We start from the raw sequence: 19,393 nt of genomic DNA on the forward strand, positions 1-19,393 counted from the left end.
AATTTCCTTTTGTGGAATTACCTCTCCCCTATTAAGTGAAAACTTTCTGAGACCATAAAGCAAGGTACATGCCTCACTGACTGAGGGGTGGGTGGATGACCCAAGAGTCAATCTGACTTTTTCTTCCTGGTCCTTGGACTTGTTAATGGAATGATCCAGGAATAAAGACAACTATTGGTTCCTCATGTTCTATGATTGCTCTCTGTCAAAACATTGAACAGTTCCTATTCCTGAGCCCACTGTAGCTACCTGGTTTTGTACTTTCTGATCTTGGCACTTGAGGCTTTGCTTTACTTCTGTGAGAACTCCGTTATCTTCTAGCACATTCCTTCTTTCTTAGGATAGCCAGGGGGGTTTCTGTTGCTTACAACCAAAGACTGACATCCGACTCAAGGTATCAGGAGACGTGATGGCTCTGCGTGGAATACTTAGCATATCTGGTTTTATTTTTCTCATGTGTGAAAAGGAAGTGGTCGAACTACAAGGTTTCTAATTTCTTCTCTAATTATAAAAAGAAATAAATGTATAAGGTTGCCCTCCTTAGAAGTCTTTAATAATTCTGAACATATGCCTATTCCTAGATGAATAGATTCAGGGATAATGCACTTTCCCATTAACTGCGACTTCTTATTTGGTCTCTTAGCATGCCTTCAGCCTCTAGGCCCTGGAGTCCATTTAAGGTCATTTAAGTAGAGGCCACATCTGCGGTATCTGAATTATCTGGCTAAGCATCCTGAACTCATTGGATATTTGCCAACCATATGCTAGATCAGGGCCGGTCAGAATGGCCTCATTTTGAAGGACTATTTAAATGGCAAGAGAAATTACATCCGAGAGAAAGGAAAACGTGGGTAAAGAGCCCAAGGAATTGGCACAGCTGGGTATCATTAGCAATAATCAAACCTTATCTAAGATAAAAAGCAACAGGAAGTGAGATGGGGGCAATGTGTATATGTATGTGTATGAATATGTATGTATTTATGTACATGTATGTGTGTGTATATATATATCTGTGTAAGAAATTTTTAAAAATTTCTTTTTTAAAGAAATTTAATAAGATTTAATAAGATTTAATAAGATTTTTAAAAAGTGTAAACACTTTTTAAAAATCTTATTTCTTCTGCCTGCTTTGCCCCCTCATTCCTAACTTGAATCTTTCTACTGTGTTCCAGTGAGAGTGTTTGATGTTCTGAAATCATCTTAGAATTTCAGTCTTTGAGACAGTGACTTTAATGCTACAGACTCAGAGGCAGATTAAATAATTACATCATTAACAAGAAAAAAAAGTGCAAATATTAAACAGCTGCAGGAGAATCTAAGCTATGTTAAAAACAGATCCATAAAAGATCCATATCGTTTTCTTCTCCAGTTATTACATATCTTACAATGATTAATTTTCTGATTATAAAATAAAACATTTACTTTAGAAAACAATAACTTGGAAAATAAATGAAGTGTATATAAAGGAGCAAATAAATATTATCTATACTTTTACCATCCAGATATATCCACTATTAGTACCTTGATGTATTTTATTTGCAGAAAATATTTATTAATGAAATAATCCAAATTTGGACTTTACTGAGCCTAGTTTGGGAATTCTTCTAATTCTAAACATGCATTTAGTTACCAATTTGTTAGACAAGAGTTCCCTTAGCAGCCCTTAATTTAGCTTTAAAAATATTCTTTAAAAATAATTATCCAGCAGATTTTATTTTTGAAGCTTAAATTTGGTGGTTTACATTTGCCTCTCCCCCATCCCAATCCCTTTCACTCACTCCATTGTACCAATCTTTGCTCACCTTCAGGTGTAAGCCAAAAGTCCCCACCCACAACCACATGAATCCACAGGACATGTCAAAATAGGAAGAGATAGTCAATAATAATAATTGAACACATGTGGCAGGTACCTTACCAATGACTTTTTGTGTTTTATCTCATTTAATCCTCACAAAGCCTTATGATAAAGATACTATTAATATACTCATTTTACTGATGAGGAAAATAAATCTCAGGGAAAGTAAATGACTTGCTTAAGATGGTCATAAACTAGACAAAATTGTGAAGGCAAAAGTCTGTGTTTAGTGCTCTTAATTCCCATCCAGTAGGAGTCCTTTTTAAAAAATAGTCTTTGATGGGAAGAAGGGTATTCATTAAGGGCTTTCTGTATTAAGGTGGGTGAGATACTTTGAACATTATGATGTTCATAGGGAGCATTGACCTCTAGAACATTAGATCTGGCATCTAGAGTTCTACTAAGTTATCTAGCTATACTAAGTACGATCTAATTCCTTCAATTTACAGATAAAAAATGGAAGCCTAGGGAGGTGAGATTATAATTTCTTGGCAATAATAGAGTATGGCCTAGAATCTGTGTCTCTTGATTCTCTCAATCTAGAACTTTCTGGTCACACCGAGGCTTCTTTGTTTCATAATGTAGATGAATCTGATGAAACAAAATGATTTTGAATGGACTTTGAAGAGTGTTGTTTTTCTACCTGCTAGATGATTTTCTCTAGGTTCAAATTTTTTAGGCCAAGGCACACAGTGGCTAATATTTACTTTCAAGGCTTTGTGTCTTTCTGATTTTATCAACAGAATCACTTGAGATTCAACCAGTTCATATTCCTAAGTTTTAAAATGCCCATGTGAAACATTTTCCGTACCATCTGTCCTATGTGTTGTTTCAATTTATATGGAACCACATAAGGCAGAAGTTATATGTCTGAAATGGTTTCATGTTGTAATGCGTGTTCTTTTTCTCTTTTTGGCTCTTTGTTATAATTTTTTTAATGGAAAAACATGTCAAACACAAAGAGTAACCAAATGAAACAAAAATATAAAACACAGTCCCTTGTGTAGTTTAACAGAAAAAGTAGTTTAGAAAATAAAAGGATAAATTGATGCATATAGATCTATTTCTGTTTGAATTCTTATGATTGGTCTCAAGTCTGCTTGCCTTGGAAGAGTTCATTCTGAATTTTTCCATCATGAAATTCAGTCCTTCTCTTCAATCCAGAACTCAAGGCCATTACTGAAGCCACTTTACCTTTAGTTTAGAAGGTACTTTCTTTCCCATTGGTTTTGACCTTAAGCTTGATCTTGAGCCTCTGAGTTTGACTATTTAAAATAATTAGGTTGCAGAAATAACAAGAACATTTCTCCTTAGATAGAAATGATGAGAACAGAATGTCTATTTACTTTTCTTCCGATAAAGTGAGCTTAAATTCCCAGAAGACTGAATAAGAATAGATAGTAAGGGCAGATGTTTTCAGATTTGTAGACTTATGAAATAATTCTGTGAAATGTCATTTGAATAAGTATATGCTTTACAAAACTAAGCTCTGTCAGCACCACACCCAGGACATTTACTATAGTATGCATTTCAAATAAACACGTATGGATTTTCTTTTTTTTTTTTAATTAATTAATTTATTTATTTTTGGCTGTATTGGGTCTTTGTTGCTGTGCATGGTCTTTCTCTAGTTGCGGCGAGAGGGGCCTACTCTTCATTGCGGTAGCAGGCTTCTCATTGCGGTGGCTTCTCTTGTTGCGGAGCACTGGCTCTAGGCACACAGGCTTCAGTTGTTGTGGCTCACAGGCTCTGGAGTGCAGGCTCAGTAGTTGTGGCACACGGGCTTAGTTGCTCCGCGGCATGTGGGATCTTCCCAGACCAGGATTTGAACCCGTGTCCCCTGCATTGGCAGGTAGATTCTTAACCACTACGTCAGCAGAGAGGTCCACATATGGATTTTCTATATTGATGCTTTTTCTTTGAGTTTGCTAAAGGCTTGAGTTATGTTAAATGAAACAGAGAAGTAGAGAAGGATATCTAAATGCTGGGTGACAAATGAGGGTGATGGATGCCTATAATTTATACATCTAGAAATCTATCATTACTTTGGGAAGAACAGCATTTTATACGGTTAAGGATTGGCTACCTTTATAAATCTCTTACATTTTGGAATTCTCATAAGTTAAACAAATTTAGTTTCATTTATATTTAGGTATGTAATACAAAATGAATATTTGTACATTTTAAGTAGAAGTATATGGGACTTCCCTGGTGGCTCAGTGGTTAAGAATCCTCCTGCCAATGCAGGGGACACAGGTTCGAGCGCTGGTGCTGGAAGATCCCACATTCCATGGAGCAGCTAAGCCCATGCGCCATAACTACTGGAGCCTGCACTCTAGAGCCCGCGCACCACAATTACTGAGCCCAAGTGCCGCAATTACTGAAGCCTGCATGCCTAGAGCCCATGCTCCTCAATGAGAGAAGCTTCTGCAACGAGAAGCCCGCTCACCACGATGAAGAGTAGCCCCCGCTCGCCGCAACTAGAGGAAGCCCGCGTTCAGCAATGAAGACCCAATGCAGCCAAAAATAAAAAATAATAAATAATATTTTAAAAATAAATAGAAATATATTTGGCATATAACATTGTGTAAATTTAAGGGATACAACATACTGATTTTGATACATTTATATATTGTAGTATGATTGTCATTTTATCAATAATTAACACCTCTATCACTTTACTTAATTATCATTTCTCATCGTTTGAGTGGTTAGAATAACTAAGTTCTTATCTCTAAGGCTTATTTACTACTTGTTGCAAGTTTGTACCCTTAAACAACGTATGTTCTATCCCATTCCTCCCCCGCTCCCATCCCCTGGTAACCACCATTTTACTCTGTTTCTACGAATTTGGCTTTTTTAGATTCCACATATGAGTGAATCATATAGTACTTATCTTTCTCTGTCTGACTTACCTCACTTAGCATAATGTCCTCAAGATTCATCCAGGTTATCACAAATGACAAGATGTCCTTCTTTGTCATGACTTAATAATATTCCATTTGTGTATATTATACCACAGCTTCTTAACAATTCATCTGTTGGTGGGCCTTAGCTTGTTTCCATATCCTGGCTATTGTGAATAATGCTGCAGTAAACATGGGAGTGCATATATCTCTCAATATCCTGTTTTCATTTCCTTTAGGTATATACCCAGAAGTAGCATTGATGGGTCATATGGTAGATTTATTTTTAATATTTTGAGGAATTTCCATATTGTTTTCCATAGTGGCTGAACCAATTTATATTCCCACTAAGAGTGTACAAGGTTTCCCTTTTTCCACATCCTTGCCAACACTTGTTATCAATTGTCTTCTTAATGATAACCATTTAACAGGTGTGAGGTAATATCTCACTGTGGCTTTGATTTGCATTTTCCTGATGATTAGTGATATTGAGCATCTTTTCAGGTACCTGTTGGCCATTTGGATGTCTTTGGGAAAATGTCTGTTTAGTTCTTCTGCCCATTTTTTAATTGAATTGTTTGGTTTTTTGTTATTGAGTTGTATGAGTTTGTACATTTTAATATTCACAATTATACAGTATTCAAAAATATCCTATATCCTTATATCCTGTATCCTTCGGCCCATGACTAAAAGAAAATTTATGCATCCAGAAATCCTTTTCTCAATTCCCTGACAGTGGCAAAGCCTGAAGGAAAAAATACAGGTTTCCACATTTTTTATGATAAGCCCTATTCTATGATGCTGGGTAATGCTGTCCTATTCGGGGCTTAGATTCATTTATTATCAAATATTTTCTAAATGTCTACTATATGCCAAGCACTGGGCTTGATTCTGGATACACAGTGGTGAATGAGATATACATTACCCTGCTTCCTGAAGCTTCTAGTCCCATGGTCAAGACAGACAAGGTAAATAATTACCAACTGTAAAAAGGTTATAAAAGAAAAGGAACTCTGGTAGGGAATATCTGGGGTGAAAGAGATGGACGAGGAAGACCTCTATGAAGAGATGACATTTAAATGGAATGCATGATAAAGTGGGGTAGGAGTGAGGTGTTGCTTTTGGTTGCTACCATCTATTTGAGCTATAGGTCTGAGCTAAATTTTTAAATATATTATCTAGCATCTCTATAATATGATGTCCACATCACAGATGAGCAAACCTAGGCCTTAGTTACCAAGGTCACAAAGCTAGTAATAAGGGGAAGGGGCAGGGGGACATAATCATGGGTCTGACTCCAGAGTTCATAGCCTTTGAAACTCTAATTCCATTTCCAGGAAAACTATCATAAAGGAATAACTAGAGATTAAAATACAAATTTAGGTAAAAGGATGATTCTCTCAACTCATTGTTTTTCAGTTTCCCACTAGTCTTTGATTTGGGGGATGAGGAGGGATTTCAGATGGAGTTATAGTTTCATTTAATCACACTCCTTATCTTCCAAACAGATAACCCCAGAGATTTATGGCCTATTGGTCATCACCAGCTTATATCTTAACCCAGCAATCTTATTTTAATATTTCTTTGTTAAATTTCCTGTGAATAGTCCAGCTTCTTAAATTCTTTTTGAATTTATCATAACATCTTTCTGGCTCTCTCATTAGGGTTAATGAGTTAAAGAAAATCTTTTACATGTGTTAATTTTATATTTGCTTGAGAGTCATGATTTTATTTTTTGAAAATTATACTTTAACATGGAGGATAAAGAGTCTATCTTCATTACTCAGTTTTATTGTGTTTTATTGATGCTCGGTAAAGTGGGATTATTTGTAATTTGCTATGAGTACTTATTCCTATTACTTGATTTATAATTCACTGTATTCATTTATGTCTGTTAAACCTCCATAGAGGAGGTTTTATTCTTTTAAATTAGTGCTTTTACAAGGAAATCCTCAAAGATTTTCAATTAGGTGAAATATCCAAATTTGATGGACCCAATTAACATTGGCAGTCAGGACCCTAATGCCCAGAATAAACAAAGTAAGCAGAGGCCAATTTGGTGCTACAGCTAAAATTAAGTTAACATCATCATAGATCCTTCTGTACCTGATTTCCTCCTTTGCCTCATTCTCCTTTTATCCTCCGGTATATACTTTGCAAGGTATGTTGAGACAGGTATTTTAAAGAGCAATTAAGTTGGCCAGTACTTCATATCTGTTTGCATGCCTTTTTTATTTGCCATTCAGTAAGGTGAATGGATACCCAATTGCTAACAGCATTATTTATGCTTGGGTTCTATGCCTACAGTGTTCCACTGATTTAAAAGAATGTAGATTCCAATTTGACAAGCAGTGTCCTTTAATGGATTTTTCCATTTCTTTCAGTGGAAGTTAATGACAGTTAAGATTGCTTTGAATTTTGAGGAAACTCTTTGATATGAATAAAGTGGACTGAAAACGAAGCATTCACTTACTGATCACATCTCATTTGTCTACATTCCATTAATTCTATATAGTGCCATGCTCATTGACTTAAGGTGTTTTGTGTTTGTTATGCTAATGTGCTGTGGAAATAACACCTTTAAAATTTTCCAGCTCAAAGTATCCTACATAACAGTTGAAAGTGATAACTTGAGCTTTGAGGGAAGGGGGTACTGTATCAACACCAACAGTACTTTTCAGTTTTGTAAAAACAGCAAAGTAGTTGAAATGTAAATGGCTCCAACTTTGCCTGATCATTACCGATAGCTGTTACGTATAAACCAGTTAGTCATCTCTCCACAATTAGGGACCAGGGAATTGCCACATTACTGAAAAAGAAGCTAGAAGCTTCCTTTGTGTTTTATGTTTACTTGCTGTAGACAAGTTAAACCATTGTTAGGTCCTGGATGTTAAAGTTTCAAATAAGTCTCAAGACTTCTCATTGTGTCCTGAAACTTTAAACTTTTCTAAAGCAATTATCTTGCTTTGACAGTAACTGGTGAAGTGATGTTTGGCAAGTCAGTTAACCTCTACCTTCTAGGCTTCCTTATCTTGAAGGGGTGGCTATTGAAGTAGGTGACTGGGAAGATTTCTTTTTAGTAAGCATTTCTGAGTCTTTAATTTGGGCCTTTGTCTAATGATATCCAGAGATTTACAGGCTATAACTAATTTGTGAATTTTCTTTTAAAATAATTTCACTCTACATTAGTGTTTACAGTTTACATATTACTCCCAGAAACAGGTTTGTCCCTTCATAACTAACAGCTTGTGGTGCATAGTAAGTGCTCAGTATACATGTTTGTTGTGAATTAATTAATTCATTCTACTACAAATGTTTAAACCTTCCTTGTTCAGGTTTGTGTTTTTCCAAGTAGTAGAATAATAATAGATGAGAAAAACATTTGGCCTTTCCCATTTTTTTAACGGAAATGAGTTAATCGTGTCCATTATAATAGAAGGTAAATATTTTCTTAAGTGATTTGCCATAGGTAAAATGTGGAAAGAGCGTAGGATTTGGAGATAGAGGAACTTGTTTCTAGTCTGGTTCTGCAACTCAGCTGGACAAGTCATATCTCTTACCTGTAAAGTGGGAATAATATCTCACAGAGTTGTGATGTATAGCACTTCATCATCTGTGATTAACTTATACAACTCTACATGCTAGATTTAGATCTTTGATTAACTTATACAACTGTACATGCTAGATTTAGTCTCTTAATTCTTTTTCCCCAGGATTGAAATGGAAAACTGGAAAAGTTGATGAATTTATGCTCACAAAACCAAGTCGAAAAGCCAGGGCAGCTACGACAAGGTTGAAGTTCATCCATCAGAAGTGAATGAAACAGAAGGGTCAACCTCCCTAATCATTTTGATCACCAGGATAATGATGACTGACCAATTAGACTAGTCATTGATATCCAGCATAAAGATGACCATAACAGATGTGATCATCCCCACTAGAGATAATTTAATGGAAAACAACAACCATTAATAACACACGATTGGAAGTAAGGAAACCTGGATTTAGACTCCTGCCAATGACAAAGAATATGATCTAAAGTTAATCACTCAATCTTTCTGAGCCCTAGTTTCCACTTCTGTGAAATTGTGGTTGGGAGTAAATGACTTTCATGTTTCTTATTTGGCATCATTGCTGATTCCTCTTCCAGCCATGCCTTCAAGTGATGGAGCTGAGGTAGGTATTTTCTTTTTGTTATATTTCTGTCTTCTCAGATTTATCTGGAATGGCATTTTAAACTGTTCTTTATTTTGTGCCTACCAATCATTGTATTTTAGGTTAGTCAAAACATCAGTCTTGGCTTTTATGATTTGAAGTTTGGAGAAGATGTTTCCAAAGGAAGTTTAAAGAGACTAATAATTAAATTTATCTGTTCACAATTCAGAGAATAAATTAGGCAGGCTCTTTTAACAGCAAAAATGATTTTCTCAACATAGTCCAAATTAATAAAACAAAATAATTGTAATATAAGATTATATATACTTAAATCATAAAATGGGACTTCTGATTTTATTAAATCAGATCAAATAAGGTTTTTCTTCCATAGCACATTATCACTCAAGCTTAAAAATATTTTGAAGGTAAGTAAAACAATATTCTAAGCTCATTTTTATACAGAGAAATTCTTCTCAGGAGAACTAAACAAGTATATTTACATTTTGACATTAAGACTGGTAAGGCTGGTAAACTGTCTTCAAGGAAACTAGAGAAAGTGGTCTCCCTTGAGACATGTAAATGTGAATCAACCTGGTGAGGCAATTCATGAATCAACCTTAAATAACTAAAATGAATCAAGACCTCTTTATAATATCACCTTGTCACCATTTATTCATTTACCTGTCAACCTTATTTGGATGTTATAAAGGCCAAGTAACTAAGAGGTGAAAACTCAGAGACATGCCTGAGGACTGTAAAATTTTCTTGAGGTAGGATCAAGCAGGATGGGGGCTAAGCACTGGGTCTCTGCAGCTGGCAACCTTTTGCTGCTTTGTTAGTGTCTACTATATTGGGTACATTGTTACTGGTACAAAATCAGGGTTCTGTGCAGCGAAGAGGAGGAAATGGCTGTTGGTTAGGGAACAAACACTGTCTTCCACACGTACTATCCAGCACACATATCTGATTGATTTCCTCTGAGTAAGTATCTGTTCAATCATTATTTCCAACTTTTACTCCCTTTCTTTTAAGCTATGGAGCTGCTAGAAAATAAAAAAGAAGTCCATGCAAAGTAGAAAAACAAAAAAAGCAACTTCTTTCACTTGAATTACTGAGTTAACCTCCATGGAGTCACAGAACTCTGAAGAGCAGTTTGTAATCCACTCAAGTCTGCCAGTTTTTTAAAAATTGTGACATCCGAAAATAAGGACATAATTTGGGGTTAGTTTGGCAGGCACAAAAATGATCTGTCAACTCACTTGTTTATATCTGGTAGATGTTCTTTAACCCATCTCCTGTTTACCTATGTACCAGATTAACCAAAATTTTCCATTCTGTCAGTAAAACTTGCCCATTGAGGCCCATAGTGCTGAAGACTCAAGGCTAGGGAGGCTATTCTCTAGTATACTCTGCATGTCCCTCTCGCAGTTGAGTAGTACACTTACCAAGACTTGGTTGTGCTTTTCTAAGCTGTTCATAATAGTTGGACTTGTTACTGCCATAATGTAATTTGAATATTATATAACCAAAGAAATGTAAATGCAAAAATAAAAATGCTATCTTTTGAGAACTGTGTTGACAAAAATTAACTCAAAATGGATCATTTGACCTAAAGCTAAAACTATAAAACATCTAGAAGAAAACATAGGAGACAATCTTTGAAACCTTGGCTTAAGCTAAAATTTCTTAGATGGAACACAAAAAGCACAAACTATAAAAGAAAAAAAACAATACATTGAACTTCATTGAAATGAAAACATTTTGATTTTTTTTTTTTTTTTTTTTTTTTTTTGGTGGTACACGGGCCTCTCACTGTTGTGGCCTCTCCCGTGGCAGAGCACAGGCTCCGGACGCGCAGGCTCAGCGGCCATGGCTCACGGGCCCAGCCGCTCCGCAGCATGTGGGATCTTCCCGGACCAGGGCACGAACCAGCGTCCCCTGCATCGGCAGGCGGACTCTCAACCACTGCGCCACCAGGGAAGCCCCACATTTTGATCTTTGAAAGAAGATGAAAAGAAAAGCTTGAACTGGGAGAAAATATTTGCAACACATATGCTTGATAAAAGACGTATCCACAATAATAAAGAATAAGAACTCTTACAATTCAATAAGATTATTCAATATTTATTATATGTAAAAAAAATAATAAACAGCCCAATTTAAAAATGATCGAAAGGGTTGAACAAATAAGTAATGGATGGTGGATGTTAAGAGCCAGGTTTCTCTCTGTTGAAGAGGGAAGTTACAGATGAGCAAGAAGAGAAGGCTAGAATGAACTAGCCTTCTGTGATACTGGATTAGAGTCTGAGACATCTTATGCATCCCCTTAATACATACACAAATGGATAGATACAGAAACAATTATAGATCTGTATGTGGTTAGTACACACAATATCCTAGTTCTGTCTGAGAGGGCATAGGGGATTTCAAGTACAGCTGGGCCTCATGGGAACAGGAAAGTAGTCTCTATAATCCGGCCTCCTGATAACTCATCAGGTAGCTTCTCTCTTCTCATACTCTCTGTGGTCACGTGGTGTCTTGGTTATCTCACCTAATGCTGCTATATTCTCCAGTTTTTCCTACAACTGGCTTTTCTGCTTATGAAACCGCATGCACATGGTTGCAAATGGCCACCACCTTAAAAGTCCACATTAACTAATCACTCAGTGCCCACCACCATCTAACTGACTTAATCTCTATGTCTCTTAGATTTAGTTCTTTGGAGAGGATATCATTGAGCCAGCTTGGGTCACCTGTGTCTGGGGAGCAAGGTTACTTGTGTAAACATGGCTGCTGGGCAAGCAGCTTCATAGGTGTGTGACCTGTGCAGTCACACGGGGTCCTGGGCTCAGAAGGGCTCTCCACACTCACTTTAATGTTCCACTGTCACTATCATGAAATTCTTAATTTTCAAATGAGGGCCCCATAAATGATGTAGCCAGTTCTGTCGCTGGGCTCAGCTGTGGGGCAAGATTTGGTGGTGTGAGTAGATTCTCTTATAAGGAGATACTGGCGATAGGAAAATTTGGTGTATTTAGAGTCTTGATTTTCAAAACTAGGCTTCTCCCTTCTTTGAACTCACATCCCTGCTTAGTGCCTCATTCATCTTAACAGAAAATATTGGCTCCTAATAGGCACTATTCTGTGCTAGGCACTGAAAACACTCAGTGAACAAGACAGATTTAGTTCTCTGTCATGGAACATAGTGTCAAGCCAAGTTTACCCCAGTCCTAGAGTTACTGCCTTGTTCAGTGCTTTCTCCAGGAACTGGCATTTTGTCATGACCCTTCTATCCTGAAGCTTCCTGTCTGCTCTAGTCATAATTCGGGCAAGTGTAACTGAAAGGCATACCTGGGACCTTAGGGGCAGAGACTGGTAGGGAAAAGAAGCCAGTAATAAGATTTGTAGATTTGCCAGGCTGAAGGTTCCTTTATTGCCCCACTTCAAGCACACTCAGTCCCAACAAACTGATAGTTGGCAGCCTAATATGGCAAGTCCAAAGGGCATAGTAAGCTTGCTTCCAGCTGTCATTAATATCCAAGTTAGTCTTATCTGATAGGAAGTGGGAGTGCAAGGCATCAGGGAGTAGTAAAACTCAGATGGGTAGCAACATTGTGGTTTTAAGTCCTGGATTTATTTTGTAGCAAGATCCTTAGCTAGCAGCTGGGACTATAAGGAAACAAGGCCTACCTAGTGGAAAGTGCTGGAAGAAGTAGGGAGGAGGTATGACAGTCAAGTATATAGATGCTCAGATATTAATAAAGATCAAATAAGGAAGCCAATGCAGAATACATCTTAGAAGGCCTTAAGAGAAGGCTGAGATCCCTGGACTCCCCTCAAATCATGGTCAACACAACACCATGACTATTTTTAGATCTAACCAGCTGCTGATGCTTCCTCATATTGCTCAGAAGTGGCTCAGGGACCAAGTGCGGCTGAGTCCACAGGTTGAAGATATCAGAATCTACAACTGATCGAATTTGCTTAAATGCATAAATCTGTGAATATTGTTAGCTCTGCAGTTATTCATTGCTGAAAGTTAATCACTTTTTCAGGTACTCATCTACTTTGTGGTATACTTCCCTTATAGAGCATCCTTTATGATGTTTCCTGCAATAAAGCCAGTTTGCTATGGTAGAAATTGCTAACCCTTCTTCCTGTTAGGAAGAGAACACCTGAATTTGGCTGATCACATGACTGCCCAGCTTTATTTCTCAGCATCCCAGGCAGCAAGATGTGGCCTATAGAAGACTAAGTTTTGCCAGTGTGATGTGACTGGAAATGATGTGTGCAACTTCAGCATCATTTCCTTAAGAATAAAGCTGCTTGCTTGGGACTCCTACTTTCCTTCTTTCCACTGGCTGGATAATGGCTACAACTGCAGCAGTGTCCTTGATGTGAAGAGTGGCAGAAATAGCAATCTGGGTCCCAGGATGATCTCACCAAATTGAGCCCACCCACCAATTTGGGACTGTTAAGTGAGAGAAAAACAACCACTTTTTTGTTTTGTTTTTGTTTGTTTTTTTTTTTTTTTGCTGTACGCGGGCCTCTCACCGCTGCGGCCTCTCCCGTTGCGGAGCACAGGCTCCGGACACACAGGCTCCGCGGCCATGGCTCGCGGGCCCAGCCGCTCCGCGGCATGTGGGATCCTCCGGGATCGGGGCACGAACCCTAGTCCCCTGCATCGGCAGGCGGACTCCCAACCACCGCGCCACCAGGGAAGCCCAACAACCACTTTTTAACCCACTGTTTTTGGGGTCTTTTTATTATAATGGTGTAGCCTATACTCTAATTCACCCATTTGTTGAGGACTACTTTGTACCAGGCATTAGGTACCAATGCTCTAAGCATTTGTACATATTATCTCACTCAGTTCTCTTGACTACACTCTCAAAACAATACTAATATCCCTATTTTATAGGTTGCTAAATTGAGGTTCAGACAAGTTAAGCAACGTACTCAAGATTCCATAGCTACTAAACGACACAAGGATTCAGATTCAGGGTTGTTTGACTACATAGTCCTTGCTGTATCTCCCACATTTTGCTACTGAGCCTTCCAGGATTTTTGTTTCCTCTGCTAGTGTGGCCTTGTAGAAATGTCAGTTGCAGATAGTAAAACATTCCCCTCCCCATATCGCACTTTCTTCCTCAAGAAAAAGCAGAGAGTTTAATACACATTATTATTAAAGGTAATAAAACAAGTGGGATGGGCCATTTCCAGTTATCTTGTTTACCCCTTTGATTCTATCTGCAGCTTCTTCTTGTAACATTATTAATGAGGTTATAACTCTGTGTACCCAAGGAGTCATTTTCTGTGATGTTTCCTTTTCTGATATATAACTGAAGGGAAGCTCTGAGACTATTAGAAGAATTAACCTTTCAACTATATAAGATTCTTATTGCTTGTATATATTTTTTAATTACAGGAGAATGTCATCAGTAGATATAAGTATAGTCTCTACTTTCATGAGCAACATAGTGGTTGGTATACAGTATTGCTTTTTTTTTATCTGGGGAAGCCTCAGTAGCAGGAAGGGTATGAGTTAGGTAGAACTGAACTCTAGCAAAGTGTTACTTTACGATTGAAAAGCAGGAAGTACTGAGATTAAAAACACACGAATATCTTCAGGAGAAGATTAAAAACACACCAATATCTTCAGGAGACAGTTGTGAGTGTGTGGTATTGGGAGAGAGGATGTGGTCTAAGTCATATAAATAACAAATACTTGAGTTCACTAATTGTCAGGCACTGCAGGCATACCTCATTTTATTGCACTTTATCGTGCTTCACAGATATTGTGTTTTTTACAAGTCAAAGATATGTGGCAACCTGTGTCAAGGAAGTCTATCAGCTCCATTTTTCCAACAGCATTTGCTCACTTTGTGTCCCTGTGTCACATTTTGGTAATTCTTACACCATTCCAAACTTTTTCATTATTATTATATTTGTTATGGTGATCTATGATCAGTGATCTTTTTTTGGGGGGGGGTGGGGCTGCGTTGGGTCTTCATTGCTGCATGTGGGCTTTCTCTAGGTGTGGCAAACGGGGGCTACTCTTCATTGTGGTGCGCGGGCTTCTCATTGCAGTAGCTTCTCTTGTCGCAGAGCATGGACTCTAGGCGTGTGGGCTTCAGCAGTTGCAGCACACGGGCTTCAGTAGTTTTGGCACGTGGGCTCAGTAGTTGTGGCTCACGGGCTCTAGAGTACAGGCTCAGTAGTTGTGGCACATGGGCTTAGTTGCCCCGAGACATGTGGAAATCTTCCTGGACCAGGGATCAAACTCATGTCCCCTGCATTGGCAGGCGGATTCTTAACCACTGCGCCACCAGCGAAGCCTCGATCAGTGATCTTTGATGTTACTATTGTAATTGTTTTGGCGCCCCATGAGCCATGACCATATAAGACAGAGAACTTAATCCATAGATGTTGTGTGTTCTGTCCGCTCCATTGACTGACTGTTCCCTCATGTTTCAATCTCTCTCTCTCTCCCGCTTCGGGCCTCCCTATTCCCTGAGACACATCAGTATTGAAATTAGACCAATTAATAATCCTACAATATCCTCTAAGTGTTCAAATGAAAGGAAGAGTTATACACCTTTCACTTTAAATCAGAAGCTAGAAATGATTAAGCTTAGTGAGAAAGGCATGTTGAAAGCTGAGGTAGGCCAAAAACTAGGCCTCTTTTACCAAACAGTTAGCCAAGTTGTGAATGCAAAGGAGATGTTTTCGAAGGAAATTAAAACTGCTACTCCAGTGAACACATGAATGATAAGAAAGTGAAACAGCCTTATTGCCCATATGGAGAAAGTTTTAGCGTTCTGGATAGAAGATCAGACCAATCACAGCATTCCCCTTAAGCCAAAGCCTAATCCAGAGCAAGCAAGGCCCTAACTCCCTTCAAGTCTATGAAGGCTGAGAGAGGTGAGGAAACTTGAAGAAGCTAGCAGAGATTTGTTCATGAGGTTTAAGGAAAGAAGTCATCTCCATAACATAAAAATGCAAGGTAAAGTAGATAGTGCTGTTGTAGAAGCAGCAGCAAGTTATCCAGAGGATCTAGTTAAGATAATTAATGAAGGTAGCTACACTAAGCAACAGATTTTCAGTGTAGAGGAAACAGCCTTCCATTGAGGGCAATGCCATCTCAGACTTTCATAGAGAAGTCGATGCCTTTCTTCAAAGCGTCAAAGGACAGGCTAATGCAGCTGGTGACTTGAAGTTGAAGCCAGTGCTCATTTGTCATTCTGAAAATCCTAGGAACCTTAAGAATTATGCAAAATCTACTTTGCCTGTGCTCTATCAATGGAATAACAGAGGCTGGATGACAGCACATCCGTTTATGACACAGTTTACTAAATATTCTCAGCTCACTGTTGAGACCTACTGCTCAGAAAAAAAAAATTTCTTTTAAAATATGACTGCTCATTGACAGTGCACCTCGTCACCCAAGAGCTCTGATGGAGATGTACAATGAGATTTATGTTGTTTTCATGCCTGCTAACACAGCATCCATCTTGCGGCCTATGGATCAAGGAGTCATTTCGACTTTCAAGTCTTATGATTTAAGAAATACATTTCGTAAGGCTATAGCTGCCTTCACAGATAGTGATTCCTCTGATGGATTTGAGCAAAGTAACTTGAAAACTTTCTGCAAAGCGTTCACCATTCTAGATACCATTAAGAACATTCGTGATTCATGGGAAGAGGTCAAAATATCAGCACGAACAGGAGTTTGGAATAAGTTGATTTCAACCCTTTTGTATGACTGAGGGGTTCAAGACTTCGGTGGAGGAAGTAACTGCAGATGTGGTGGAAATAGCAGGAGAACTAGAATTAGAAGTGGAATCTGAAGATGTGACTGAATTGCCGCAATCTCATGCTAAATCTTGGACGGATGAAGAGTTGCTTCTTAAGGATGAACAAAGAAAAGTGATTTCTTGAGATGGAATCTACTCCTGGTGAAAATGCTGTGAAGATTGTTGAAATGACAGTAAAGGATTTAGAATATTACATCAATTTAGTTGATAAAGCAGCAGCAGGATTTGAGAGGATTGACCTCAATTTTGAAAGAAGTTCTACTGTGGGTAAAATTTTACCAAACAGCATGGTATGCTACAGACAAAATGTTGGTGAAAGGAAGAATCAACCAGTGTGGCAGATGTCATTGCCGTCTTATTTTAAGAAACTGCCACAACCTCCCCACCCTTCAGCAGCCACCACCTGATCAGTCAGCTGCCGTCAACTTCGAGGCAAGACCCTCCACCAGTAAAAAGATTAGGACTCACTGAAGCCTCAGATGATGGTTAGCATTTTTTGGCAATAAAGTATTTTTTATATATGTCCATTTTTTTTAGATCTAATGCTATCACACACTTAATAGATTACAATATAGTGTAAACATAACTTTTATATGCACTGGAAAACCAAAAAATTAGTGTGACTCTCTTTATAGCAATATTCACTTTGTTGAGGTGGTCTGGAACCGAACCTACAGTATCCCCGAAGTATGCCTGTATACCTGGCAACAGGGATACAAAGATAAATAAGACACAGGCTTCATGTACCTGGTATTTTGCCTTTGCTTTTTAATTCATTTGAGTTACTATAGGTTTATTCCTTGGGTTTTCTTCATTGTAGCCTATAGAAAATAAAATTTGCTTAAAAAAAAAAGAATTTCAAGCGATAATGATGTTCAGACCTAGAACTAACTCATCCCTCATTGGTATCACTAACCAAAACTACAATTTCTGCTTGGATGATTCAGAAGAAATAATAAAAAGGGTCATAGGATCAGGAGAAAGGGACAAATGGAACTTGAAGTGTTTGGGGTCAGGAGACAGGGTTTTGCTTCAGACTCTAGAATGAAATAGAATCTGAAATAGATTTTCTGAGTTGAAAAATCTGGGTTAGAACCTTGGCCTTGCTCTATAACTTCAGGCAAACTACTTCAATGTTCAGCACATTTATTGGAAACTGACTATGAGTCAAACACTGAACTAGGTGTATATGGTAGTGAACATCATAGACAAAGTTCCTGTCCTCATGTCAGTTTAGTGGTACATATTTGAGGAAATAAAGCCCATAAGAGAATAGACAAGTACTATTTTAGAAAGCGAGTTCAGGAAAGACGTCTCTGAGAAGGTGTCATTTGAGCTGAGACTTAAATGAAGCAAAGATATTGCTTTAGGGAATTTTAGTAGTTTCTGAGCTTTAGTTTTCTCACTGTAAAATGAAAAATAATAAAGGTCTACCTATGGGGTTGTTAAAAATAGAATGAGATAGTATATGGGGTTAGTAAACTATAGTGACTAATCAAAAGTGAGGTATTATTACTTCTACTGTTACTCTCATGTTTCTCTTTGAAAATAATGTTCCAGGCATTTTCAGAGGTTGGGAGGGAGAAAAGAGCAGATTACAGAAAATGTTAAAGAGCATAAAAAAAGAAGTTTAACCTACTTCATAATTTAGTATCATGCATCTGTGGTACTTATTCATCCTTTTTTATAATCCAGTCTTTAAATCACAATTCTGTAACAATTCATTTTTTGAAAGTAACATTTTTTCCCAAATTTAAAGGTAATCTTTATTGAAGTATACTTTACCTACAATAAAATGCACCTATTATATGCATACAGTTCAATGCATTTTGAGAAATGAATACAACTATGTAGTAAGTACCTCAAACAAATATAGAACATTTCTATCATCCTTTGTGTCCTTTCCCTTTTAATCCTTTCCACACTTAATCCCAGGCAACTACTAATCTGTTTTCTGTCACTATAGATTAGTTTGCCTGTTCTAATAAATTTTATATAAATGGAAGCATACAGTGTGAAATTCTTTTTTTTTTTTTTTAATTTATTTTATTTATTTATTTTTTTGTGGTACGCATGCCTCTCACTGTTGCGGCCTCTCCTGTTATGGAGCACAGGCTCCGGACGCGCAGGCTCAGTGGCCATGGCTCAGGGGCCAAGCCGCTCTGTGGCATGTGGGATCTTCCCGGACTGGGGTACGAACCCGTGTCCCCTGCATCGGCAGGCGGACTCTCAACCACTGTGCCACCAGGGAAGCCCGGGTGTGAAATTCTTGAGTTTTTTTTTTTCTTTTTTTTTTTTTTTTTCACTCAGCATGTTTTCAAGATTCATCTATATTGTTGCATGCATCTGAAGTTTGTTTTCGTTTTATTGCTGAGTAGTATTCCATGGCATGGATTTAGAGCAATTTGTTTATCTAGTCACCTGTTGATGGACATTTGGATGGTTTCTAGTTGTAGGCTTTTTTTAACAAAGCTGCTATGAATACTCATGTAAAGGCTCTGTGTGGATCTCTTTTCATTTCTCTTTGGTAAATATCTAGAAGTAGGGTTACTAGGTTGTATGTGTTTAACATTATGGGAAACTGCCAAATTCTTTTCCAAAGTGGTTGTGCCATTTAAAATTCCCACAAGCAATATACGGGTGTTCCAATTGCTCTGTAT

The 19,393-nt window shown here is 37.8% G+C and overlaps 1 long non-coding RNA gene across 1 annotated transcript in view; it reads left to right on the forward strand.

Moving 5' to 3' along the window:
* LOC132499378 (uncharacterized) overlaps positions 1 to 19,393 on the forward strand; it is a 183,053-nt gene that overhangs the window by 82,905 nt on the left and 80,755 nt on the right. Inside the window, exon 2 of the long non-coding RNA XR_009533840.1 lies at positions 8,475 to 8,937. This is a non-coding gene — a long non-coding RNA (uncharacterized LOC132499378). The remainder of the gene's footprint in view (positions 1 to 8,474; positions 8,938 to 19,393) is intronic.

The sequence above is a fragment of the Mesoplodon densirostris genome, chromosome 11 (genome assembly GCF_025265405.1).
Source record: "Mesoplodon densirostris isolate mMesDen1 chromosome 11, mMesDen1 primary haplotype, whole genome shotgun sequence".
NCBI classification, from domain to species: Eukaryota; Metazoa; Chordata; class Mammalia; order Artiodactyla; family Ziphiidae; genus Mesoplodon; species Mesoplodon densirostris.